The sequence below is a fragment of the Ambystoma mexicanum genome, chromosome 2p, assembly GCF_040938575.1.
Source record: "Ambystoma mexicanum isolate Mex_15411 chromosome 2p, UKY_AmexF1_1, whole genome shotgun sequence".
Classification (NCBI taxonomy): Eukaryota; Metazoa; Chordata; class Amphibia; order Caudata; family Ambystomatidae; genus Ambystoma; species Ambystoma mexicanum.
In genome coordinates, this window is record NC_090923.1 from 666,439,336 (window position 1) to 666,467,004 (window position 27,669).

A 27,669-nucleotide genomic window follows, 5' to 3' on the forward strand; every position below is an offset into this window, starting at 1 on the left:
CTCCCATCAACTTTGTCTCAACGAAGACACAACGGAAATCCTCATCGTCAGCTCAATCCCCACACTGCGTAACATTGATACAGCTTACAATGAATTAATCATCGATGGTAACTGCATCACCACCTCCGCCACTGCCAAAACCCTGGGCGTTTACCTGGATGCCAACCTCAACTTCTCACGGCACGTGAACCCAATCGCCACAGGGGTGGCCTACACAGACAAACTGCTTCATGCCAGCAGGCCCTTCCTCTCAACTCCTAACTGCCTTGCAATAGCAAAAGTCATCATGGGAGCCAAGCTCGATTATTGCAACACCTTATTTACCGGCACACCCAAACGCAACCTAAGTAAACCCCAGACGATTCAGAATAATGCCCCCCGAGTGGCCATCAGCCTCTCCAAATCGGACCATATCTGGGAAGCCAGGAGAGCTGCACACAGCCTGCCCATCTGGGAATGGATGAAATTCAAGACATTATCCCTGGTCCACCGTTGTCTCTCTAACACTGCCCCAACCTACCTGTCACAATGTGTAGAGAAGTACACCCCTACCACCCTCTGAGATCCTCCAACTCTCACCTCTTGAAGACCCCACCGCCCCAAATTCGACTCCCTCTCAGCATGGGGCAAGAGCTTCCCGGTCATGGCAGGCAAACTTTGGAACAATCTGCCACTTACTCTTAGAAAGGAACAGGCCTGCTGGACCTTCAGCAGAAACCGGACAACGTGGCTGTTCAACTAGCTGTACTCCCACTAAGACTGTTTCATCCCCCTCTGCCTTGCCCCCCCCCTTTTAAGTTCCTTCTCTATTGTAAAATGTAACACTTTTCACGCACCTCTTTTCACGTAATGTAACCTGTAACCTTGCAACCTAATGTAACTAATGTACATAACTAATGCACCCCAATGAATCTAGCAGCGAGATACCCAAGGGTTTTGTGCACTGTAACAAATGCATAACTAAATAAATCCCTTCCCATTTTAAGAAAATCTAGAGAGCTAGGTCTCTGTGTAAATGTGGCAAAAACCAAGACAATGGTTATCAAGCCAAATACTGGGAAGAAAACTTCGATGAAAATAACAATTGATGATGTTCCAATCGAAACAGGTTAATAGCTATGATTACTTAGGTGTGAGATTCCAGGCATGTACAGGATGCGCTTCTCAGATAAGTAGGGCTGCTGCAACATTAAATAAGTTTAGTAGCGGCATTCTATCTTTTCTTTATTAGGCACAGGAATGGTGCTATCTCACCTGGAATAGAACTATACCAGAAGCAAGCAGTTTCATCCACACTATATGGTGCTGAGCTATGGGGGTATGATGATGCTGGGATGATACTTAAAGGGGAAAAATAACTTTTAAAAGAAATTATCTTTACCCTCTGGTGCACCGACTTAGTCCATCTGGAATATGGTACAATTCCCTTAAATTCTGTCCGTTATTTAGCCCGGTCTCCCTATGGGTCCCAGTGTGGACCCAACCAGCTTTGGAACCGTGTGGGGATGCACTGTCATATGACATGTCTCTAAATGGAGCTAATGGCCCCATCTACAATGGAGCAGGAGCTCCCCAGCATCGCTTCCGTCTGCTGCAGGAGCAGCACACTCATCCCATATGCGCTGGTGCAAAGGAGGTAAGCTGTAGGCAGTTTCACCCCTTGCCGGCACCCACCTCATCCTTGCGCGATACGTGCTGCATCAGCTGTGATCCTGCATCCATGTGCCAACTATGTATTACTAGGCACCACCGCGCACAAGATTTCTTGCTTATTTGCATTTTCCAACTCTAAATCATTGGAAATCCCATGAGGCAACCTGCCCTAATGTGGCCGCCGCCCTGATCTCACCCCTCGCCTGACCCAGTCCTGCCGTGTGCCTGTCCTCCAGCAGCCCGGATTGGCTATCTCATTTGTTTAGTGCATTCCTCCAATAGCCAGCAGGCTATTGAGCTGGCCTATGAAGTAAGGCCTTGGAAAGAAGTCCTCTTTACTGACTGAGCTGACAGGCGCTAGGAGCCAGCATGCTGTCCATATCACCAGCTGCTCTCACAAAAACGTAGGTGAGTCTGCTATCTGACTGCCACCCTTTCAGGAAGTCTTTTATGCAATACTACTACTAACTTTGATACGTTCCTGTCACTTGCTTTGGCATAATAGGAGACGCTCTAGGAAGCCAACTCCACGCCACTGAGAGTCACTTACTGACAATCTGCCTGCACATCCCCACACCTAGTGTTCATTCTGTACGCAAAAGAACACCCGTGAATAACATGCACACTGTTTAAATGATTGTATGCTTAATGTTTATCTAAATTGCTAACTCTCATCGCTGCCAATTGGCAACAGAACCTGGTACACGCTCTGTCAGTCTACTATGTCACTAGCCTTGTAATACTTGCAGTACAGTTTCTCTAGTACTAGCGCAAAAGCAATTCTGACTCTACTTTGACTCTTATCACAAGGATGCCCTAACTAAACAATATCTGGCCCTGCTGGCACTAATTATTAAATGCAATGTTAATTGATATTCCTAGGTAGATTTGCCTTAAACACTGTATTGTATCTATACTGCACAAATGTATTCCAGCAGAACCCGCACCACCGCACCACCATATCAGTGCACCCCACCTAACTTCACCTTCTCCTCCCTCTTTCTCATCACTCTCACCTGTTGGGCAACCTGTGGCATGCCCCCCACACACACTGACCTCATACCACCACCAGACCACTATCTCATAGCACGGCAAACAAACAACTGCTTTCACTACACCAAACTGACTGGACAAGCCACCCTCTACTACAGGCTCTATCGACTAAGAACTCGCACCAAGCCTCACAGCAACCACCGCAGCAGCCCACCCTCCACCCACCTTAGAAACATCAGACTTAGCTCTCGCACACCCACACTGTGCACTAACACACACCCCCAACATCACACACACCACCCTTCCCTCCAACACTCCCCACCCAACAAACACCATTCACCTCCACACACACCCGCTACCCCTTGGACCGTCACCGCCAGCATCCACAAACAACGCCCTCCGACACCTACACACACTGACCTTAAATGCGCTCTCATCAACGCCCGTTCTATCCCTGCCCATGCCGTTGAAATCAATGACTTCATCACCTCCAACAAACTAGACCTACTAGCCATATCCGAAACCTGGCTCCATGAAGCCTCTAGCCCTTCCATCTCCCTCGCCCTCCCCCTAGGATACACCATCCTGAGACAGGAACGCAAGCCATCTAAAGGCGGAGGCGTAGCCATTATCTAAAAAAACACCCTCTCCATTAGAATTTGCAACCAACAATGGGAAACAATGCCGATCTCCTCACTGCAAAACTCTCACTCTCTCCTAATTGTACCATAAACATCATAATTACCTACAGGCCACGAGGATCTGCCTCAGACTACCAAAGGCAACTCCTGCAAATCATAGGCAACAACCTCAAAAGCTCAACTAAAAATCATTTTAGTCGGTGACCTCAATTTAGGACTACTTGACCCTAAGGACAAAATAGCTGCATCTCTTGCCAAAGAACTCACCCACCTAGGGTTCGAACACAAAGTCACAGCTCCCACTCATTGTAAAGGCCGAACCATTGACTGGATCGCCGATCATAACTGTTCATCATCCATCACTGACATCCTAGCCCTCCCATGGACAGATCACCACTATATACAATTCTCTATTCCCACCACTGCCACGCACAAGACTCTCACCCATGCCCCAACGGCTACAGTTAGAAGCTCTAAAAAATGTGCTAAAACCAACCTCGCTCCATTTCTCAATATCCCTGAACTCAAACCTCCGTTCAATAATGACCCCATCTCTCTTGCCAACAACTATGCCCATATCTTCACCCAAGCCATTGGGCCTCATTCCGAGTACGGCGATAACCAATGGCGCTATTAACGCCTTGGTTGACGCCGTACCCGGACCGGCAGCGTCTTGGTGGATGGCGGAATTACCGCCCCATTCCAAGGTTGGCGGGGCGGTAATTCCCCATTCACCAAGGCTCTTCCCCATTCCCAAATGAGCCCCCATAGGGCTCAATGGGAATGGGGAAGATGCAAATAACGGTGACCGTTCATTACGGTCACCGTTATTGGCTTGGAGGACCCTTTGCGCCCTCGACTTTAACACCTGCTCAAAGCAGGCGTTAAGGGTGAGGGCGCAAAGGGAACTCGGAGTATGGCGGTAAGGGATCACTGCCACCGGTCTCGTTACCGGTGGCCGCTATCCCTTACCGCCATACTCGGAATGAGGCCCATTGAATCCATAGCACCCTTAGAAGAAAAAAAAGAAAAAAAATCCATGCATTCCAATCACTAAAGTAATGGACAATGGTAAACCTGCCCTACTGCTCCTCCTCGATCTCTCTGCCGCGTTTGATCTTGTTGACCATAACATCCTCACCTCCCACCTTTTCAACGCAGCACACTTCTCGCACAGGGCCACCACCTGGATAACTTCCTTTCTTGAAGTAAGGTCCATAAAAGTGTACTCAGACCTGGCCAATGCATCCCCTGATACCATCAACTGTGGAGTCCCTCAGGGATCATGCACTGCACCCACCCTTTATAACCTGTTTACCAAAACTCTCTTTGACTTGTTTGATGCACTCGACATAGCATACACTAACTATGCCGACGACACCCAAGTCCTCCTCCCCCTCACTGGAGATTATAGCCAAGACACAGAAGCCCTCCTTCAGATATATGCCACCATACAAACCTGGATGGCCATCAATGGCCTCTGCTTAAACGGTGATAAAATCGAGGTCATCATCCTAGCCCCCAAGGAAATTCTAGCCAAACCTGGCCCTGAATATTCTCACTTCACCATTGACAACACGAACATACCAGTTTCTGCATCTGTGAAGACACTAGCAGTCTACTTAGACTCCACACTCTCAAACGACGAAACAGGTCAGTGCCATCTCTTCCACTTCCACGCTCACCACTAAACTCATCTATGCCAATTAAACCTTACTAACCTCCCAAAATAGCCTCTACATCGCCAGGGCTACCATAGGAGCGATACTCGACTACTGCAATGCCCTCCTAGCAGGCACCTCAACCAAAAACGAAAGAAGAAAGAAAAGAAAGAATTCCACAGGGGAAATGCAAACATCATTTCAACGTGAGGCTGACTGAGAAACCAGAAAGTGTCTCACCCACTAGTCCCCGGGGATCTGTCATCTAGGTGGCCAGGACACGGCCATCGCTTTTGGATCCAATTCCTGGTTGTTGACCAGTGCGAGGGGATCACTTGGGTAAGGGGCCTTCTGGGAGAGGGAGTGGGACACCAGATGGTGAGACGTGGTGTCCCATTCCCTGTTACACACTTACCCCATCCCACCAGCTAGGATACTTAGGAACGCTACACCCACCCCTTTACAACATGAATACTTTCACACAGACAGTCTGCTATGGGAGAAAACAGACTAACACATGAGCCGTGTACTTGACAAATCCCAATGCATTGGTCAGGCAATTACTGATAATTACTCATACCTGACTTCCTTCATACTTCCCAACATAGATAAAAGGCAGAGCACACTTTGAGTTAGGTAAAGCACACAAGGAAACAGCAGTTTCGAGACGGCAGCTGAATGAGAGGAGAAAGATGACGAAATGGAAGGGGATCACAAGCAAGGAAATTCCCTTGACCTTTTCGACAATGAATCGTTACTTTCCCAAAACTTAAAGAATTGAAAGTGCAAGACGAGCCTGAAGAATCCTGCATTGTGCGTCATAGACATTCGTGGCCCTCCTGCATCAGTAATTAAGGCGGGGAGAAGCACCAGCCACCATGGTAGCGTCCTTCGCTCCAAGATCAAAGCCATGTCAATAAAATCAAAACAGCCGGTGAGTTGAGGTGACGGATACAAGACAGGTCTTTGTTGAAGCCAAGGTTGCAAGCAGCAACATTGTGTGGCGAGTGCTGGAATGAACATTGTTAAAGGCGTATGATAAGAGTCGCAAGAAAAGTTAAACTGCTGATGAGTGATTGAACTATCAAAGCATGAAGTAATTAATACCTTTGACAGAGTGATCCGGCAACGCATGGGTGCTCATTCGATGGTCTCTGTAAGCTATCCAGTTGAGATATAGGAAAAGTGAAACTGAGACAAAGGTAAAATCAAGAATCAAATGAATAATTGTGAATCGAAGCAGTCTTGCGACGGGTTGAGCAAAATCCCGCACACAGTCAAAAGTCTTCCATTTTGATAAGGAGAATTTGGAAAAGTAGATACATTTGGTCTGAGCCCAGTGGAGGGGGACCCGGGGTGAACAGTAAATCACCCGAGAAGTTGTATATGCAAGATCCTTAAGAAGAAAGGAACTTTTATGTTTGTCGTGTTGCATCAGGCCCTCTGAAGAGACTTAGAATGGCAAAGAGACTTTGGCACAGAAGGCCCTGATATTGAGGTTTTGAACTGCATCCCCGTGCTAGAGAAGGCAGAGACTGTGCTAAGCTCGAGTGTGCCGCCTTGTCCTCTACTGAAAACGTGGGGAAGGGAAGCCAACAGCTTCAATATCTTGGCATATCAATTCTTGAACACTTTTCTTTTGCTTGACATTGTTTCCCATACTATTTGTATTTCGAAGGATTGGAAAAAGGTTTATTAATATAGGCCCTTTTATTTTGACAGACTCAACTAGGCCTTTGTTATTAATTGATGATCATAGCTTGCTCCCATCTTTAGATTTGGGAATAGACCCTTGTTTTTCAAACCCAATTGAAGTTCAATAAACACCCTTGAACTGTGATCACTTGTGCCTGTCTGACTGTTTGATACCATGCCTTCCTTATACTGACCTAGACCACTTCAAGTAGAAAGACTCATTCCAAGGTAATCTCTGGCCTGCTTATATTTAGAGGACGCCTGACTGTGCATCCCAATCTTTCCATCACACAAGCTCCTCCTCTAGATACTATTGGAGACTGGATGGGACAGTTTTCGACTCTCCCTATTGGGCTTCCTTCGACCCCTCAGTGATTCACAAAACTGTGAAGCCTGTAGTGGCCACTCTCAAAGCAGGGTTGGAGGGGGCAATACCCCACATCTTGCAGGAGGGCAATCTCTGAATTTGTTAATAGACATGGCTGGAAGACACCTAAATGAGTGCATTTGAACACATGATTGCTGTAACGCTAGAAAATCAATGGTTACCATATTCTTACAGGATGCACTGTCCTATGACAAGTACATTCCGAATTTGGCGCATGGAAACACCTGTGTAAAGGCGCAATACAAATGTCCAAAATAATAATGAAATAAAGTAAATAAAAGGTATTAAAAAACGTCCCACCCTGAAATTTGAAGGAAAGTAGAATAAAATACAGTTTTCAGGTTCACCCTGCAACGGGATGCTATACCATCTGCGAGGGTGTGAAAGTGTTAGCTTTTTTGATTTTTAGAAGACAAATGATGCAGGTAATTCAGTTTCTGAAAAGCAGGTCTGCTAATCAGACTTGTCTTTCCTAATGATGTATGCCAAAGTCATACTGCAGTTATGTTTCTTTGCTGTGAGCGTCTCCTGACACTCGAACAACTGACCTGCAGTGGCCGCAGAGCAGTCAGTGAGCGCATGTGCATTTCTGACAGATGCTGCAACGAAAATTCCAACAGGCATAGGTGGCTTTTTAATAGTCTGCACCTCTGCCTCAAACTATAATAATTGTGCACAATAATCAACTTGTTGGTACATCAAGCTGCAAATAAAAGTCATGTCTGAAAAGTCATGTCTGTTTATAACTTGCTGGCTACTAGGAATAACACAATTATACAACCATAGCATTTGAGTGTCATTAGTGTCAGTTTGGTGAGCAGTGCTTGGGTCATGACAGGACTGGTGTGTATTAGCTGTCTGCCCAAGGCGCCCCCTTAAAAACTATTTGTCACCCAGCCTAGGAAGGCGATCATGTGCTCTCCCTGAGGTAGGCAATTCCTTCTTTCAGTGCACAGGATCTCTCCCAGAGAGGTCCTCTGGCAAAAAGTGCTTCAAAGACAGTCTTGACTTAACAAAGGCTCCCTCCCTCTGACAGTAGAGTGGTGATCTGACAGTAGAGTGGTGATCACTAGAGTCCTTTACAAGTAGGCAGACATATGAAGGGGGCGAAGTTCGGGTAGACAACAGATGAGTTTAGGCCAGAAGAGGGTTTCCACCATATTATGTTCGGCTAGCGCTCCCAAAAGGTCACACCCCTCACTCCTACCTGCAGACAAAGCATTCTGGGTATGACAACAGAAGGCAAAGGCAACTTCTAACAGCAGCCTAGATTTGACCTCTAAGAACAAGATTGTTTTGGACCAATCCACAGTGTCATTTTACCTTTAAAGAAGGGGGGCATGGGACTCCACCCTTAGTTGATTCATTTTCAGACTTCAAGACAAAAAGGATTCGCATGGGACTCTCTGGGAGATAGAGTCTATTCCAAACTCCTTTACTATAGAGGTTATGACAAAAGCTTACAAGGAAGAGAAACGCTCCTCTCCCTACCCCTCTCAGGAATACATTTATGTTGCCACTGCTGTGGAACAAGTGCTCTGCTGCTTGAGAACTCGAACCAGGATCTTTCTCACTGAAGATGCATACTTGCCAACATTCTATGACCAAAAAGCTGTAGGATTTTGTAAGTTTGAAAAATGGTAATTGGCATAGGGATCACTTCATGGGAAATTAGATCACTTGACCAGATAGCATCTCAGGAAATAACATCACATGTCATATGGCACTCAACCACAAGGTCCTAAGCATAACAATTTGAAATAAATAGCATAGGTAATGGTTTCAAATGTGCACCTTCCGCACTCGCCTTTAAAATGTGCTTGCTGGAGCCCTTCCCACTATAATTTCTCATGGGCATATATGCCAACCCTCCCGATTAAGTCAGGAGACTCCTGATTTTTCCATGAAAAATGTTGATATTTTTCACGTTCTCCCACCTAAAATAATTCTAGCCCCAATTCATTCCTATGGGAAACTTTAAGTCTCCCGATTTCTCAGAGGAAATCTCCCTCACAGGTGCCTCGGAATGTTGCATGTATGGTTGGGTATATGGAAGTGTTATCACCTTGTTGCCTTTGACACCAGTTCCTCTGCATCAGCCACAAAGAAGGATTTATAGATTTCCAGTGGGCTTTTATTGTTTTGACTACCTGATGGCTGAAATTCTCCTGATAATCGGTGGCAATAAGCCCCCCCCTTGTATTTCTTTGTCTCCATTAAAATGTATGCACCCCATGGGTGCATTGGACTTTTTTCACCTCCAGGCAAGGCCCCCACTTCAACCGTCATGTTGCAGTGGGCCCTCACACATCTCTAGCCGGGCACATCCAAGCACAACCACTGTTAGCACCAGCTGATGCCACTGAAATACACTCAATCCATTCTGTTGCCAAATCTGCATTCAGGCCAAAGTCTTTTTTGCGTGCTCCAGCAAAAATACCCTACATGTGCTCTGTGAAATTCTGTTTTAACCCAACTGCAATATCATGTGATTCGGGGGTCTACTACGTCACTCTACAGACCTGCTCTCCAACCTTGAGTCTAACACCCTGTGCGTCCTCATCTTGCTTGATCTCTCTTCTGCCTTTGACACTGTCAACCATGCCATGCTGCTCAACCGTCTCCGTGATAACCTGGGTATCACTAGTCTGGCTCTGGCGTGGCGGACTTCTTTCCTCTCGGACCGACCCTCCCAGGTCCAACTTTGGTCCTTCCTCTCTGATATCTTTTTCTCTACCTGTGGTGTCCCCCAGGGATCTAACCTCTCTCCCTGGCTGTTCAACCAATACCTGGCCTCAAGCCCAGGGATCGTATCTCCCCAGGACTGAAATCTCTGCACTGGCTCCCAGTGACAGCGAGGATTAAGTACATAACCCTCTGCATTGGCTACAAGGCCTTCTGGGTCCTGGGCCCGCAATACCTTCAACTCTCTCTTCCTAAATATCTTCCCTCACAAGCTCTTTGCTCATCCGCCTCCAACTCCCTCAGGGTCAGTCGCTTTCTCCAAGCAACGAGTTGGTGGTAGATCTCGCTCTTCGGCAGGGGCCTCCCTCTGGAACAGCCTCCCTGAAACGTGAGGAGAACCATCTCCGGTTCCGGAAGCACATCAAAACCTTCCTCTTTGCTTCTGCTTTCTCTCCCCCTCTCCCCTGCTGAATTCCTGGATGAAACTGCATTGGTTACCTGGCCACTCTTTCTGATCCTGCACCCAGGCCCCACCAGTTGCTCACCTGCACTGCCTCCCTGGCATCCCCTGTACCTGGGGACTGTTTTCTGTATCCCTACAGTCCCCCCACCACTTATGTCTGCACTTACCTTGCACTTGCCACCATCTGGCCGTTTTTATTTATTTTATGTATGCCACTTTCCCATGTGCTGCACTTCCCCTCTCCCTTCCCATGCACTTGCCCGATCTGAATGACACCTGGCCTAGTAAGATCGCTGTCTGTCTTCCCTTTGTTCCCCCTCCCTTGCCTCGTTGCGCCTTGAAACACTTGTGTATGGGCGCGTTATAAATGCCATATCATATCATACAGCTAGTAGCCCAGCACACCAACCGCAGTCATTGTATGCTGACTTCATTTGTGTTCCATACCCTCCATATGTGTGTTCTCTGTTCTGCACTCATCATCTAAGCTCTGGGCATGTTTAATGTTCTACCTCAGACCCTTTGGAGTTAGCTTACTTCCTATGTGCTACTTGCTTCTGTACTCATGGACTTGTGCTTCTCTTACCCAGATCCAGATATGCTGCATTTCTGAATCCCCCTAAAGTCGCAAACGAAATAATGCAGTACACTTCTTTCAGGGAGATCAGGATATAGAAATAAGTAAAAACAGCAGGAAACTTGTCCCAGTGAGCACTCTAGGTAGCCAGGAAGAGTGCTCACTCTGAATAAATGTAGTTTTGGGGAGGCAATAGTTCACGGCATTAGGAGAATGCAGTGATCAAAATGGCCGAGAGACTTGCAGCCTGTGCATTTTCCATTGCTACACGCACCAATGATTTAGGCAATACGCAAAATACTGTACCTTTTACATTTCGTCATGCAAAAGCCCACTGTAAGCATTGACGTGCATATAGTAATACATAGCTAATTGCAAAGAACGCTGCCTTAAATTCCTGTGCCCCCAGGCCTGTAACTCCTCTTCACATAATTCCTTGCCTAAGCACAGGATCCTGCATTACACTTTACAGCCCGATTCTTTCATTAACTCCCCCATAGCTGAGGGTGATCTGAAAACAGTGAGGTGGGGCATTTAAAAACAATCTTATCAAAGCGATTGCTCTGGGAGAATATCATTTGGAAAGTCAAAACAGAACATTGCACTTTTGTTACTCTAGCAAATGAATAATATGCTTATATGGCCCTTGAAATGATAATGGCAGACAACAAGACGTGTCCCATTCCATCTGTGCTTCTTGCACAACTGATCAACATTCACACCATGGCTTTAATACCTTCACTTGAGACCACAACTTTTTTTTTTGTTTCCTCCTTTTTGGAAACTTGACAAAAGCCACTAAATCTTGAGTTCAAATACACAAGTCCTTATCAGTCTGAACACACTTGAGGTGAAATGCCCTAGTGACAACCTGACGTTCTCTGCGCACATGTGCCTAGAGTTACATCAGGTCAGTCACAGTTCATCACGTAAATCAAATAAATGACTTGACAACCACCCACCACCCGAAATCGAAGGATTTAATTTTGCAGCTCTGCAGCTACTGGCTCTGTGTCTTGATCTCACTCCGAGACATGAGCGCCTGGGGAGCCATAAAGCAACTTCACAGACACACGAAAAAGCGGTAGGATCAAACACCCTAATCTGTATGCGGTAGGAGTGCTTAAAAAGCAGCAGCCTACTGCCTAAGTCAGTAGGGTTGTCAAGTATGAAGATGAAGGACCCCCTCAAGATTCCATATCATCTTCCTGGAGTGGATGTACACAACAAAGCACGTGCCTTGTCCCTGGATTTGGCCTCCTAGCAGCTCAGTACAGAAAAAGCTCAGAAACCTGTTCACTGCCTCAACACATCTTTGAGACAGCTAAGCCAGGTTCTACTCATTTTGATCTGCTACAGGACATGCAGTGATGCTTTTGCCACTCTACGATCATCAAACCGCTTGTCTGCTCTTCAAGCAATACAGACTTCAACTGGATCCATTGAAGCAGAACGATTTGAGTCGACCCGATAACTGGCTCGACTTTCTGGAAGCAACCATCTCGAATGCCTACTCGACCCTGCAGAAGTATAGTTTTGCCACCAATTCGGCCTGACTCAAACCACCGGAAGACATTCACCTGACCAGTCTAGAACCCTGACTCAATCCGGAAGGAGCCCATGCCTCAAACTTACTTGACACCGACTCACCATTGGCACAACTCAACCATCCGGATACCGGCTCAACTACAATAACGTCTGGCTCAACACTGTTGAGTCCCAAGACAAGACACCAAAGGTATTTGAAGAGGCTCTGTCTCAATGGTCCAAATTGCTGCTGAAATAATGTGCCTGAGCTCCCCAGCCTATCAATCCAGAATACGCCAGTATTTCACAAGTCTGCAATCTTCTGTCCACAACTACCAACCACCCACAGAGAACTTTTTTTCATCACATCATAGAAATCACATCTTAGAAAGCCTGATGCAATTTTCAGCTGTACCGCCAACCAATACTGCTGACCCAAATGTTGCACTTCAACCTCCTGTCTGTTTGCCTCATTACAATGATAAGTGGCCCAGATTGGTAGAAAGACTGCTTAATGATCCAGTCCACAAGTAACACTAAATGGCTATTGTCTAAAAGGCAATCATCGACCACCTGTGCCATTTGTTGTTTGCCCCAGCTGTGGATGGTGTGCTTGGGCTCCTCTGGTCACAGAAGGCCAAAGATGTTGAGTAATTGTGTCCTTTTGCAATCCCCCTTGAATGTCATCTGAGGTAAGGAGACAGGCACCTGGCACTGGTGGCCCTTGAACCACATTGCTAGCACAGACCAAGGCATTCCCACACAAGTCATCCATGTGGTGACAGACTTTCCTTGCTCCCCTACAGTTAGGGTATTGGTGCCGGAGCACTGCTACCTCACAGTGGCAAGCAGCGTAATCATTGTGCTAAAAAATTCCAGACCCATACACTCATAATATGCCCCACAAACACTAAGGAAGGGCAGAGGCGTAGACGGGGTAGGGCCTGAATGGGCAAAGTACACCCAAAATCTGTAAATGCCCACTCAGCTGCGCTGTGTGGGCATTTGCAGATGTTCATGTCACTGTGCTGGGCCCAACTACATGAGCTTCAGGCCCCACTTGTTAGACAATCCTTGTTACGCCTCTGAGGAAGGGGACTGAGCAGTATTCAGGAAAACATCTTGAGTACACTGATAAGATGGACTTCTAAACTCTGACCTGGTGGCCACCCTATTTTAGTGGAACAGGGCAACCTTCTGGACAAACTAGGCCAATCTACGGTAGCTTGGCAGGCGGTCAAGACTAAGGGCCTCATTACACGGTAGGCGGTGAGCCATGGCGCTATTAGCGCCATGGCTCATGCCGGTAAAATACCGGCACCGCCTTGGCGGAAAGGGGATTTACCGCCCCATTCCAAGGTTGGAGGGGCGGTAAATCCCCTTTCCGCCATTGCCCTTCCCCATTCCCATTTCTGCCCCATAGGGCTCTATGGAAATGGGGAAGGCGCTAATTACGGCACCGCAATTTTGGGGTGCCGTAATTAACTCCGAGGTCCCTTAGCGGGTTGGATTTTAACGCCTGCAAGAAGCAGGCGTTAAATCCTCCAACCCGCAAAGGGACCTCGTAGTACGGCGGTAAGGGTTAACGGTCACCGTTGCCATTAACGGTGACCGTTAACCCTTACCGCCGTCCGTGTAATGAGGCCCTAAGTCTCAGGAGGGGTGAGAGTGATCGGAAGCCCACAGTAAAACTCCACAGATTGCTCTTAGACAGATTTATATCAAAAATACATTTATTATAGGATTTTATAACAAAACATGAAAAAACCAAAGTAACAGCAAAACAGTTACTCACTTTCCACTATGTAATATATATACATAATGTGTTTAGCCTAATGCTGATGAAAGAGGAGAAAATAACCACAACCTGCAACAGAAGAGGCAAGTTCAACAAAGCTATCACATTCGGCAGTTCTTCGTAGTCAATCCCTGGCTTATGCAATCCAGCCCTAGTGAGGAGCCTTACGCTCAAAGTACAGCAGTGCGTTAATGCGCGGTCATACATAAAGCAAAAAGTGGGTTCTCTTCAGGGAGCTGTATCTGTTCAGGAGGGGGGTTGAGGTGATGAAGAATAAAGCCATAGTCCTTGAGGAGGGTCTACCTTTGCAGTTAGATCGACTTTCAGAGTTCGGGAATAGCTCGGGAGCACAGGCTAGCCTAGCCAAGGTGAGTATCTTTTAAGGGGTTCTTGTGCGTAAAAACAGATGGATGAGCCAGAGGGCCACCGGTAAATGATGAAAATACTCACTGACCCTCGACAGAATCTGGACCAAACTTTGCCAGTCTAGTCTACTTCGCAAGTAGGTTTCACCCCTGCAGTTACAGGACACTCCAGCACTCCAGCTCTCAGCAGCTGCTGGATGGGACGACTGTCCATGGTGGGACAGTAGCCTTTTCTCAGCTCTCGAAGAAAGCAGAAGGATAGTTCCGGTGCAGCAAGTCTCAGGACACAGTGGGACAGGTCTGCGGGCAATTACAGCAACAGTCACCACAGCTGGCCAACGCAGGAATAGTAAATGCTCATGCCATGGAACACTCTCATAAATCACGACCCAGAGGACCCTAGCACAATGAATGTTGGCGGGAGAGGTCCAGGACCACAGGTAAGTGATTCCCAAAGTCCAGAGTCTCAACTCGGGAAGGTGGTGCTCCTGTGTGATACCCCAGGTTTGAGCTGGTCAGTTCGCTGGATGCCCAGGAACACTTCCAAAGAGACTCTTTGTTATGGTAAGCAGGAGGTGCTGAGAGTAGTTGGTACCACTACTCCAAAGGGTCCAAGAGCCCCTGCAGGCTTGCTTGATACGATGCAAAAGCAGGGGTCCGATAGACAACAGCTGGGTCAGGGTGCCAAACCTTCCAGCATGCCTCCGGTGGTTCCACAAGTCGGTTCATTCTTTCAGGATACTTGGCTACTTTTGTAGTTTGGTGTGAACTTCAGGTGATTGACCAGGAATGAATGCAGAGCCCCTTCTCTTATCCAAGATACTTTTTGCGCCCATATCTAAGATAAACAATGGAAGATCTCTTGCATGCACGCCAGGCATGGGCCAATTGTGGCCCACAGGGGTTCCAGTAATTTAGGCCTACCAGACATACTGGCACCAGTAGTGTGGATTGGGACCAGACCATCCCAACCCTCTCCCAGCGCACTACATGTGACATGCAGGAGCCCGCAAAAGATGTGGTTTTTGCGGGAGGCTGCATGCCCAAATAAGGAATACCCAGGTCTCTTGACATAGATAAAGGGAAAGAGACAAAATGGCCAAAGGACAGAACAAAAGACTTCGTGGCACAGACATTTTTGGCACTGGCCACAGTCTTGGGCCAAACATGGTAAACGCGGTATGGTCCGTAAAAAAACCAAAGGACAAATACTTTAAAAGTAAACTGATGCCACTGGTTCGTCCTAGACACACTTGTACAAACACCAAAAAATTCTTAGAGGGTGGCTAGTACTTTCCACATAGATGAAAAGTTACAAAGAAATGGCAACATAGTCAAAGACTAAGGGAAACAAAGGTTCCCATTATTGACAGCCTAAAGGACGGGTCTGTTTCCCCTAACAAATGAGCGAAAGCCCAGAGGAGTACAGCTAAAGGCTATGCTCCACTAGTATAAAATCAGGTTAGGTAAGCCAAACAAAAGGGGGTCGATACATGGAGGGAAAATTGCACCTAAGGAAAATCTTTCCTAACATGCACACACAAAGGTTTCTTCTACAAACATAGAAAAGGCAAAAAGGAAGAGTGCTAGAAATGTTTTTGTTTTTTAAAAGGTTTGGGCTGTGTGACGAATCAAGCGTATTAGTCACTTCTCGCCAGGTTGAGGCCACCCCCTTTGAAGCTAGGTAGGTGAGCCCACCAAGCAAGACCCTCCTTAGGGGTCTTGACAAGTGGTACCTCATTGGGTGGGACTCCCTTTTCAGGAACAAGGACTCCCATTCTGATAAGGATTTACCTGCCCAGAACACACTATCTGCATCCATTGAAACTAAAAAGACTGTTACTTCTGTTTTGAACGTACCGAATAGTGACATTTCTCCTTTCTCTTTGACTTCAGGTAATTCTGGAAACCACCACCTGAACATCACAGTCAAAGAACAGCAACAGAACCCTCTTATTTGCAATCTCACTTTGAATTTACCGAATAGTGAGATTTCCTCAAACTCTTTGACTACAACACCCAGCTATTCTACTTTCATCGTGTTAACTTTAGGCAATGCTGAACAAAGCCTGAACGCTATAACCGGCGAAGGTGGACACCGTTCTGTGAATTCCTATGATGTATGTAAAAGAAGAGCCTCCTACCAATGAGAGAGAACCGCTACGCAGAGGCGAGCTTCCGCAGAGTTGATGTCCTGGAGGGGCAGAGCCCTGCAGGGCCGCAGAGCCTGTTGCAGCAAGGAGGGTGAGAGAAGCACTAGCCGAACACCTAAGGGTTGGCGTTCTGCCTGACCCAGAACTCGAGGTCAGAGGAGAGACAGAGACTCAATCATCTCATCTGGTGACGTAACCATGAAGAAGCTGTGGAGGGCCCGCCGGCTTGTAGCTGATGCTGAAACTAGACCACCTGAGGGAGCCAGAATCCCCAAGGTCCTCACACGTCAGATCGTAGCTCTCAAGCCAAGTAGCAATGGGGAGACCCAACAAGGTTACACGGGCCTGTTACAAGGTACAAACATTGTGCGTAACAGCTGGAAAAGCTATCAGGGTTACGGGAGCCTGAGAAACCTGAGTGTGCAAATACCCTATGATAGGGGGAAAGAAAAAGATATGAACACTTTGAATCAGAGCTCCGAAAGCCACTGGAGTTATTTTGAATCTTGACAAACTAGGGTGCCCAGCCAACCTATGCACAATCACTTCGGTGAAAGAAAACTAACCCATCCGAAGATTACAAAACTGTGGGGAAGGTGGAACAGAAAGAAGTTATTGTTTTTTGTTTTCAAGAAATCCTAGAGGAATGGGAATATTCACACACACCAAGAGATTATTTTCTTTGTTAGAAAGGGGAGAGTGAAACCCACAATTAGATACAAAGACTGGGAAGGATATCCTAGTGTGTTACAAGAACTTTGAAGAACATTCGTGTTGACAATCCATAAAATCCCACTGTTGGAACACGCTGAAGTCTCCCCCAAAGGCCATGTCCTGTCTCTATTTTTTTGTTTGATTTCTCTAGTGGAAGGGCTAGTTATTTGGTTAGGATTCGGATGAAAGACTTTTAATTGTTGGACTCTAATCTACAGCCTTAGCTTTTGTTTAGGTCAAGTTATGTCTTTTGACTCTTTGATTTTGAATAAAACCCTTGAAAATGTCACTAACTCACCCGACTCCTTTTGGTTCACCACAGTTGACAAAAGTACGAGATGAACATTTTGGGGGATTTTTTGCTCTGTTTTTTTTAAAATAGAGTACGGGTAAAATGGGAAGGTTAGATAGGAAGACTAAAGTACAAACAAAGAGAAAAGTGGATTGCAAAACAAAAACACCACTAACAACTAACACAATTCACCAAAATCCCTGCAAAACTCTTTCAAAATCAACAGTTTGTGATGCTTTCTTTCCACTCCTTACTCAACAGCCAACAAAACCCACAAAAGGAGCTGGAAGCAATCTGGGCATTTGAAAGGCCCTCAAACCTACTTTAGAATAGCTCTGAGTCTCCGATTGGCTTGTTGTACTTGAGTCTCACCTTGCAAGTGGATGGCAAGCAACAAACCCCACAGTGAGACCCGCTGCAGGGTTCAACCCTTGGGAAATTCCAATCGAATCCTACAGGGTGGGTTAACCCACAAAGAAAAGGTTGCCTTCACGCTGAGGCAAATTTTGGGATGCTCCAGCACCCCTAATTATTTTTCTACTGCCTTATTGCATACCATCCATCAGCCCTTGCAATTTCCCTCACCTAATGTCAACTGCATTCTATACTCCATTTACTTCAGCTGTATAAATCTCTTACACCTCAAAGGCACTCTACCTTTGTCTTCTGCACTCTTCTTCCCATCTGTATTATGTTCAATTAAACTGATACAACGAAGTGTTCCATAGTCTAATGCATACATCCCCACGCTTCTCTCCATAGGATTTACAAAGATGTTGTTATTAATAAGGGTAATTGCATCAGAATTACCAAGAAAAATGCTGTGGCCAGCATTTTAAACCCATTCCTTAATCTACAAATAAAATGCTTCCGACTCTTAACTCTTATGAACATTTTGAATGGTTGAGAGCTATGCTTTCCGCATTAGCTATACAGTGGTCTGCTTCAATTCTGCTTCCATTGTATATTTGTCTTAAAGTCAGGGGTTAAGATCCCCGTCCTCATCTCTGGTCCATTCTGGAATCCGCTCCATGTCGGTTTTGTAAGACACATATAGAATGCAAGTGATGCACTGCAGGATATCAACAATGATAGTCAAAAAGTAGTCATAGGTGCCCCTCTGCGAGAACGAACATAGTCCATTGACCTGTTCTTTGGGAAGGTACCCAATCGAGAGTCTGCAGCCACACTTTACCTCACTGTACCTTTGAAAGATGGAAAATATCAATTTGCATATCAGTCTTTGTCCCGCCCACACGGGCAGTCCAGCATCCAAATGCTATGGCAATTCCCTTCTGAACAAGAGTACCAACAGCAACCCCTACACATGTTTCAGCCTTGTAGGGCATCATCAGTGAGGTTGAGCTGTGCCTCCCAGAGCACAGTGAGCAAGGTTTCCACATCTGGATGACCCTGGGAACCTTAGGGTAACTAGACCGAAGGCCCTTAAAATAATCAAAATGTAGTCATAGGTGAATGATAGCACAGAAGACTACAGAAACATGCACATCTTGAAATATACAAAGCCTTTAAATTTTAACTAGACTTAAAACAAGGATGGAAACGTCAAGAATACACCAGATATAACCAATGAAGGACTAGAAGATGTATTATTTACAAACCGCCTTAAAAAAAAACAACAGATGAAACATTGAAACTCTGTTCAACATGTACACTTGCCTAGCATGTGTGGCTTTCCTCCAAGTCAATTTTAATAAAATATGCAAAAACATAGACCTCGTCCTAGGTGGAGGAGTGGCCATCATTGCCCTGGATAGCCTTTTCCAAACTTGTGTTTGTCCAACCTTACTAAACTACTTTAAATAACTTACTAAATGGATCTCTAGCAGGCCATATTCATTAATCAGTGCACTTGCAGATTATCTCAAAATGAAGGTCTCTATGATTTTAATGTTTCCTAAGTGACCTGAGCCAATATCTGCTGCTACAATAGATAACAATTATGATTCTAGGTGATCTGAATGTCCGACACGAGGACTCCACCCCCACCTATATTTGTGAGAATGTAGCAGTCAAGGACAATCTCGGTACCCTGCATTAGTAAATGCACCCATGCATTTAAGTGGACACAACTGTTATTAAGGACATAATCATCACTGCCAAACACCAGCAAAAACTCCTGAAACCCTACAAGTAGTACTCACCCAAAGTAAAGTCAACTAAAAAAGCAGGACATAGACATGCCAGTGGCACACAACTCAAATTCCTGATGGAAATACAAGATGCCTCAGCCTCATACCCCCACCTAGAGTAGAAGGAATTTCTGGTAAGTGCTCGCTCGAAAAAGCCCCCTGCCATTTCTGGATCACTCAAGCAGACAATACCATGAATGACTTGTTAAGGAGCTATCAGAAGATGACTGCCCCAAACTCATGTTCTATTCCCATTTTAAGCAGTGTGGAATATCTGAATGTAAACATACCATCTGGAAAGGCCATCTGCATGATCATGACCCTTCCCTGGCTTGTGCTCAATGTTGAAGTCTAGCCCTTGCAGGCTAATGGACCACCTGAGCAGTTTAGTGTTTTCACCCTTCACCTTTATAAGCCACTTTAAGGGCTTATGGTCAGTTTGGACCTTGCAGGCAGACCCTGTCAGGTAAGCTCTAAAACGCCTAAGTGCCCAAATTATACTAAAACACTATTTTCAACAGTGGCCCTCCTAAAATCCCTAAACTTGAGTTGCCTACTGATGAAAATTAAGGGGTGTTCTCTCCTTTTGTCGTCTGAGACAAGACAGCACCAATCCCAATGTCACAGGCATCCGTTGCCACAATAAAGAGTGTGCTGTAGTCTGGTGCACACAAGACAGGTGCCCTGCACAGACTTTCCTTCAAGCCATCAAAGGCCCTTTGACAGTCTTCGCTCCGATGAACCTTGTTAGGCTTTTTGGGTGATGTCAGAGCTGTCAGAAGGACAGCTATGGTGCCATAGTCTGCCATGAAGTTTCTGTAATACCCAGTGAGGCCCAAAAAAGCTCTCACCTGGGATTAAGTAGAGTGAGTCTGCCAGTCCTGTCCAGCATGTACTTTACTAGGGAGAGGGTGGATTTGACCTCATGACCAAGGTAGGTAACCTTCCCCTGTACCATCTGGCACTTAGTTGCCTTGATAGTGAGGTTGGAACTTTTCATGGCCTGCAACACCCTATCCAAGTGTGCCAAATACTCTTCCCAGGTGAACTGTAAACAGCAATGTCGTCCAGGTAGGCCACACAAAAGGCCTCCAACCCACTGAGAGCATGATTGACTAAGATTTGGAAGGTGGCAGAGGCATTCTTCATACCAAAAAGCATCACCCTAAACTGGTAAAGCCCTTCTGCTGTCGAGAAAGCCGTTTTCTCTTTGGTCTGGTCAATCAGCTATTTGCCAATAGCCTGATGTGATTTCAAAGGTGCTCACAAATTTGGCATCACCTATCTTGTACACAAGCTCATGAGCCCTGGGCAATGGGTGTGCATCAGTCTTGGTGACTGCACATAGCCTCCAATCCTTCGTACCTGCCTGGGAACAAGGACCACAGGGCTGGACCATGGGCTGGTTGAGGGTTCAATAACACACAAGTCCAACTTACAATGTCTGACATCCTTTAGTATCTACTTCTGACAGTTACACTGTCACCAGTGTTAATATCATGCCTATACCATGGGGTGAGACCTGGTGTTACCGAGAACAGAAGGGCATGCTGCTGTAGAAAAGCCCTGCAGGTCCTCTGCTGGTCTGGTGTCAGATCTGGAGAGAGTTGAACTCCCTCCACTGAGCCATCGGGAGGCAGAGTGTATGGATTTTGGGGGACTCGTGGATACATTGGCTGGAGGTGAGCAGAGCACTGTGGAGTGGCTGCACATCTTGGATTCTCTCATGTGGATGTGCACTGGTATGGAGTGCGTGGAATGAGGAAGCTGGATTTGCTTCCTCTTTGTGCCACTTTGGTGATGCAGCATCATCCAAACATTATTATTGTTCATTGTGGAGGGAACAGTTTAGGACAAGTTACCAGAATCTCATTGCAGTTTGCGATGAAGGAGGCACTTGGGAAAGTCATGTTTCCAAACTCCTGAGTCCTTTTCTCTAGCATTGCCCAGAAACAGATGTGGCTGTGCTCTTCTTCATTTTGTCCGCAAATGGAAAAAGCAAGGGGCAATGTGAACAAGGCTGTTTGCGCCTTTTTGAGAGATGTTGGCATGTCCTCCTTCCACAATGAAAATATCACATTGCATAGCAGCAACATTTTTTGCTTAGATGAATACCATCTTACTGATGCTGGTAATCAGTTTTTTTTGCTAAATATCCAAAATGCATTGAGGCCCTTTTTGCAACTGTAGCAATAGTTTTTGCAGTTGGTGTTGCCCACTTGAAACCTTTCACCAACAACAAAGAAACCCCAAAAAGACTATTTTCAGAGCCACCGCTTTCTCCTGGAAAAGAATGCAATGTTCATGATAGTGCCACCCCTTAAATTTTTTAAAACACTGGGGACTACTTCTATGTCCGCTGAACTTTCTGAATGCCTGGGGCCCTGCACCATTTCATTGGCACGTTTATTTTTAAACTGTGAAAGGTGGCTCTGAAAAGAGCCTTTTTATTTTGCTTTTTCAGTTTTGTGTATTTTTTTATATTTTTTACACATGACACACAAGGGAGGGAAGGGTAGGAAGCGCAGGGAAGGGGCACAAATCACAGGGATAAGAAAGGGCAGGTGGACAGAGGAAGATGTTGGGTGCACCTCATGGAGGTAGGGGGCCCTTTCCTTCGTGGACCCAGACCACAGTCTCGAAACCACTCCGGAATGGCTCACCCCTGCAGAGTACTGCATCACAGTGCATACACAAAACAGTGACCTTTGAAAGGTGAGGATCCACTGCGGTGCGTATGGCCTGCGAGGCTGCTTGAGGAAACCTCTGTCCCACAGGAGTGTCCCTTGTGGTGACAGGAGAGGATGTTGAGGATGCTGCACTGGAACTCAACCTACTACCCTGTTCGAAGGGTACGATCCTCCGAACTGCTGCTTTTTGGCTGGATCTTAGGTGTCGCCGCATTGAGGTATTCCCATAACTGTACAGCCCAGGTTTGCCGCGACTGAGTACCATGCCGCACTCATTGCAGAGAACCTTGGCCACAGTAGCCTTGGGCTTACCACCGATGGTGGTAAAATGGCTCCACCTGGGCAGCAGGTAGTGGGGACTTCCACTACCTCATTCTCTTCTTTCTCCTCTGCATCATCATGCCTGTTACCCTCTCCAGGCCCTTGGGGAGTTGGTGGTGGTGGTGGTGGTGGGGACCGGGGGGTGGCGCTGGTGGTGCTGCTGAGGCAGAAGCAGCAGGAGAGGTAGCAAATAGTAGTCTGGAACCAGAACAGCAGGAACACAGCAATGTGTCAAATAGTTGGACAGCAACCTGCAGCAGTAGTCCTGGTCAGCCACACCCAACAGCAAAGTCAATCGTCAACCACACCCAACAGCAAAGCCCAGTAATACAGCAATGAAATGCCAATGCTAGCAAGTGCTCTGTTCTGGAAATCCAAAAACAGAATGAGGAGCAGCGCTGGGGTTTGACCTTTTATAACGGTGCTGGGGAGTGCTTCTTGGACAGTCGAGCACTCGCGGATACTTTGAACCCCAAGCTGGGGTCAAAAAGTTCCAAAAAGTGTCCAGATCATCAGGGGCATGGTCTGGGAAGTCTGTAAGGGTGAAGTTTCACAGTAAAACACTTTGGATTGCTAAAAGAAGCACTTTATTTGCTGTTCGGGGGCCTGGAACCTGTCCATGAATAGGGACCAACGCTCAGCATGGGTGCGGTCACATGGTGACGTTGCAGACATTCGCGAATGGGATGGCTGTCTGCCGGACACCTATTTCACGGTAACCATTGTGCGCATGCGCATAGGTGTCCTACTGACAGTGTTGGGGTCCCCAAACTAATTAAAAGTATGACACACGTGTGGCAGACAGTTCTGAACAGGTGCAGTGTTCATAGGACCCAGGGGATGAGATGCGGATGCACCTAAGTGTCCGCCAGACAGGGTTGGGGTCCCCAAACTAATTAAAAGTACAACTTTGAGGACATGCTGGACAGGCGCGTTGTCCGCAGGGCACGGGGAATGAGATGTACATGCACCCACGTGTCCGTCGGACATGACTGGCGTCCTCCAACTAATTAAAGTATGTCACTGTTTTGCAGACTTGGCGGATGTTCATAGGACTCAGGGGTAGAGATGTGCATGCCCCCAAATGTCCTCCGGACAGGGTTTCGGTCCCCAAACTAATTAAAGGTAATTCACAACTTTGCAGACATGCAGACAGGAGCGGAGTCCTACGGACACCTCCATTTTGAATGCAGACTTTCCGGACCAGCGCAATGTCCGCAGGACACCTCCATTTTGATTAATTGCAGACATCCAAGACAGTCGCACGCTCCGCGGACTATTAACGAGGCTTTTTAAAAAAAGCACACACACACACAGAGCAACATTATACACATTGCACTTGCACTACATACATAAATACACACAATTAGGAAAGGGAAGGGGTAGCAGAAATGGAAACATATATAGGGGAATTAGGGTTTTCCACATGTGGGGCTTCAGGGGAGGAAGGGAAGAAGGTCTCATCGTAACGTATTTGTTTACAGGGAATTTGTGGGGATGATTGGCTGGGATAGGGGGAAGGAGTACAGGTGCAAGTGGGGCAGTGGTATTTAATTTTCTCCATGATATGTCCTTGTACAAAATCTTTGAAGTCAGCAAAAGTGTTCAGAAATTGCTCAATATTTGCGTCTAGGCTCTGTAGTTTATTTTATACAGTGTTTGTTTCATTTTCTATGTGCCCATGCACGTGTGGAGGAGCTTCTGCTTCTGGGGCATTCCCTTCACTTCCTGTGTGTACTGTTAAAGAAAAGAAAATCTGTCAGTTATATGTGAAGCACTGTGTGTTAACTGTCTTACTTTTCAAACTGTGTCGTCTACCATTGGAGTTACTGTCTTCACTCATTTCATCCCGAGGGAAATTATTTTGAAGCCATTCCAGGGTGCTTGCCATTTCTGAGTAAAAAAAGAAAAAAAATGTTTCCAACTATTGTACACTGAACAAACTGTGCAGTTATAGGAAAACATATAGTGTACTTACCACTTAGTAGTACAGTTCTGCTGTCAGTACTTTGCAGTTATCCCGCTGACAGTTGCTTCTCAGTTTGTATGTAAATCAGCACTGAGATGAAATTATTGGAAGCGCAGGTTATTTTTCTTCTTGGTGCATTCCATTATGTTGCATACCCGATGCAATTGCACTGTTGCTTTAATAAGTACAGAGTTTGTAGACCTACTTCATTTTTCCTTCTAATTCACGTATGTGTTACTCTTTCAACATGTTCAGTGTCTTTGCTGCATGCTACAACAATGTAAGAGAACCCCTAAGCTTTTAGGCAGTGTGGATGCTACCCGAGGTCCGCGAATAGTCGCACGGTCGGCGGAACCTGTGGTAATCAGCATCGGGCCAGGGGGTTTCCGCATGTTGTATGGTACAGCTATACAAATTAAGGGGATCCTGGTAAAAACCTATGAAATTCATTGAAAATACTTGTTAAAGGGGTGTTCTAGTTACCTTGCACTAATAACAACCTATCCATATTATGGTTACAAGTAAAACTGAAAAACCCCAGAACTTTGCCAGTCATGGTAAGCTAAACAACCATAACTCGTGCCACCACCATGCACTGCTAAGACTAACACCCATGACATTAAAGATGACATCACAAATGTCATTGATGACATCACTGATGATATCACATGTGCATTTACTTTTACTGAAAAGTCTCTATAAGGGATTCTTATTATAATGTTGGCAAAAACCTGTCAGGGATCATTGGGATAAATATCATAAGATACTAGATCATTAAGCAATGCATTGCTATAAACACCATTGTTTGATGGAGTTCTTTCCAGCATAGGAACCTGCTCATGTAGAAACATAAGCATTGTGTGCAGCATACACCATAGAGGTGCAATATTCATAATCTTGCCATGTTGGATAGTAAAATGATAAATGCTTTCGTTTTACAGTTTTGCGTACTGTGAAACATGTAATAAGTAGCTAATAAAGCCCCACTTACCCAATAATTGTATTACTACAAAAAAAAACTAAAGAGACCACAATGCATACAAATATGAGCATATACAGGGAAAGTAAAGTAAGCAAAAAAACAGCACTACTACCAGAAAGTGTTCATAACCTAACTCATTGGGCCTCATTACGACCCTGGCGGTAGGGGGTTAACGGGGCCGGTAGAGCTGCCGGCCCGTTAATCCCCTACCACCTCATTACGAGGTTTGTTCGCGGGACCCGGTCCTGCGAGCAGACTAGAATGCAAACAACGGGCCCGTTATTAACAGGCCCGTTGTTTGCATCCTCCCCATTCCCATTGAGCCCTATGGGGGCTCGAATGGGAATGGGGATGTACCAGGTCCGGGTTCCCTGAATGGGGAAATACCGGGCCCTCCAAGGTGAGAATGGCCCGGTATTTCCCCATTTAGGGAACCCGGACCCGGTACCCAGAATGGGGGTAGCCATGCTGCAAATAGCGGCATGGCTACCTCCAATGTCGTAATGAGGCCCATTATCTTCATGCACAGAAATGATTGCTGTGTTTCATGCCTGCTTCTTCCCCTATGTATATGTATCATATGATGTGACTGGACCCTAAGGAAAGTAGTGTAAGAACATATTTGAAGGGTAAGTCTACAAATATAGTACCTTTTGAATTTTTTGTTCCTGACTGTTATGTTAGTGAAGGAAACCACATGGCCTAGATATGTCAGTAAAGAAAAAAAGAGGGAGCCAGACATGTGATGTAATCAGAGATGTCATCAATGACATTTGTGATGTCATCTTTGCTGTCATGGGTGTTAGTCTTAACAGTGCATGGTGGTGGCGAGAGTTAAGGTTGCTTAGCTTACCATAACTGGGGAATTTCTGTTTTTTTAATTGTTTTTATTTTACTTGTAAACATAATATGGATAGGTTGTTATTAGTGCAAAGTAATTATAACGTCCCTTTAACAACTTTTTTTCACTGATATTCATATAATTAATAACACTTTGTACTTGGAAATATTTATTCAAAGAATTGCAAATACTTACACTATATGTGGTACCACACAATACTTAAATTCTGTAATAAATGCACTAACTGTAGACAGTTTTAAATAGGCATGTGAATTCTTAAGTGAGGTGTATCAGCAAAGAATAGGGAACAAAAGCAGGCTAGTTGTGAACAGTGGCAGAATGCTTTCTGTGGGCTAGATATACAACTCTGTGTGAAGATCCCCTCACCTGGGAAACATGTAACGGAAACATTATGGAGTAACTTATCTGGTCTTTTACAGCCCGTCCAATATTGTTCAATAACCTTCTGCTTTCTTTAAAAAGTTCCACCACCCCCAAAGTACCAAGAGGACACAGGAGAACAGGATCCAAGGCGAATCTGGGACCCCTGGACAACTCCTGAGGTTAGAAGAAGTTCTTCGTTACAGTATCTTTGGTGCCTTGACAGGTGAAGTGGCAAAGTTTCTCGGTTTCATTCGGCGATTCCCTCCAAGTATGGACCCCCCCTTAGAAGAAGGAGCCACTGGGATCTGCAAGAAGAATGGAACCAAACTCTTTCTGAAGTGCAGCAGTTTGACTCTTTGTGGTGCTCTCTTTTGGTCAATAATTTCTCTGACTGTAGAGGTCCTGGGAAGATTAAACTTGCTGTGGGCTCCTTAAAGGCTTGGCATATGGGAGTAAAACCCCTGACACCTTTCAATGACCTCTGGCAGCGACGGGTGCATAGGTCACTTTGGTGTCAGGATTTGGATATATGCGTTGTCTGACTTTCGGTTCTTCGGTGCTTCAGCCGCAGCATGGACTTCTGGGTGACTTCCGATGAACTGGACTCGACCACTTGAGTGGACTTCGGACCCTCATCAGATCTGGACCCTCGGGACATGTTTATTAGCTTCTGGTGGTGGGAAACCCACCGGAGGACCTTTTCTCTGCACCCAGCGACTCTGTA

The 27,669-nt window shown here is 46.0% G+C and overlaps 1 protein-coding gene and 1 long non-coding RNA gene across 5 annotated transcripts in view; one reads left to right on the top strand and one right to left on the bottom strand.

Annotated features, from left to right (window-relative positions):
* Positions 1–17,599, top strand: part of LOC138566676 (uncharacterized) — a 134,868-nt gene extending 117,269 nt beyond the window's left edge. Inside the window, exon 2 of the long non-coding RNA XR_011301989.1 lies at positions 16,343–17,599. This is a non-coding gene — a long non-coding RNA (uncharacterized lncRNA). The remainder of the gene's footprint in view (positions 1–16,342) is intronic.
* Positions 1–27,669, bottom strand: part of LOC138566675 (neuroglobin-like) — a 370,623-nt gene that overhangs the window by 227,575 nt on the left and 115,379 nt on the right. The window lies entirely within an intron of this gene.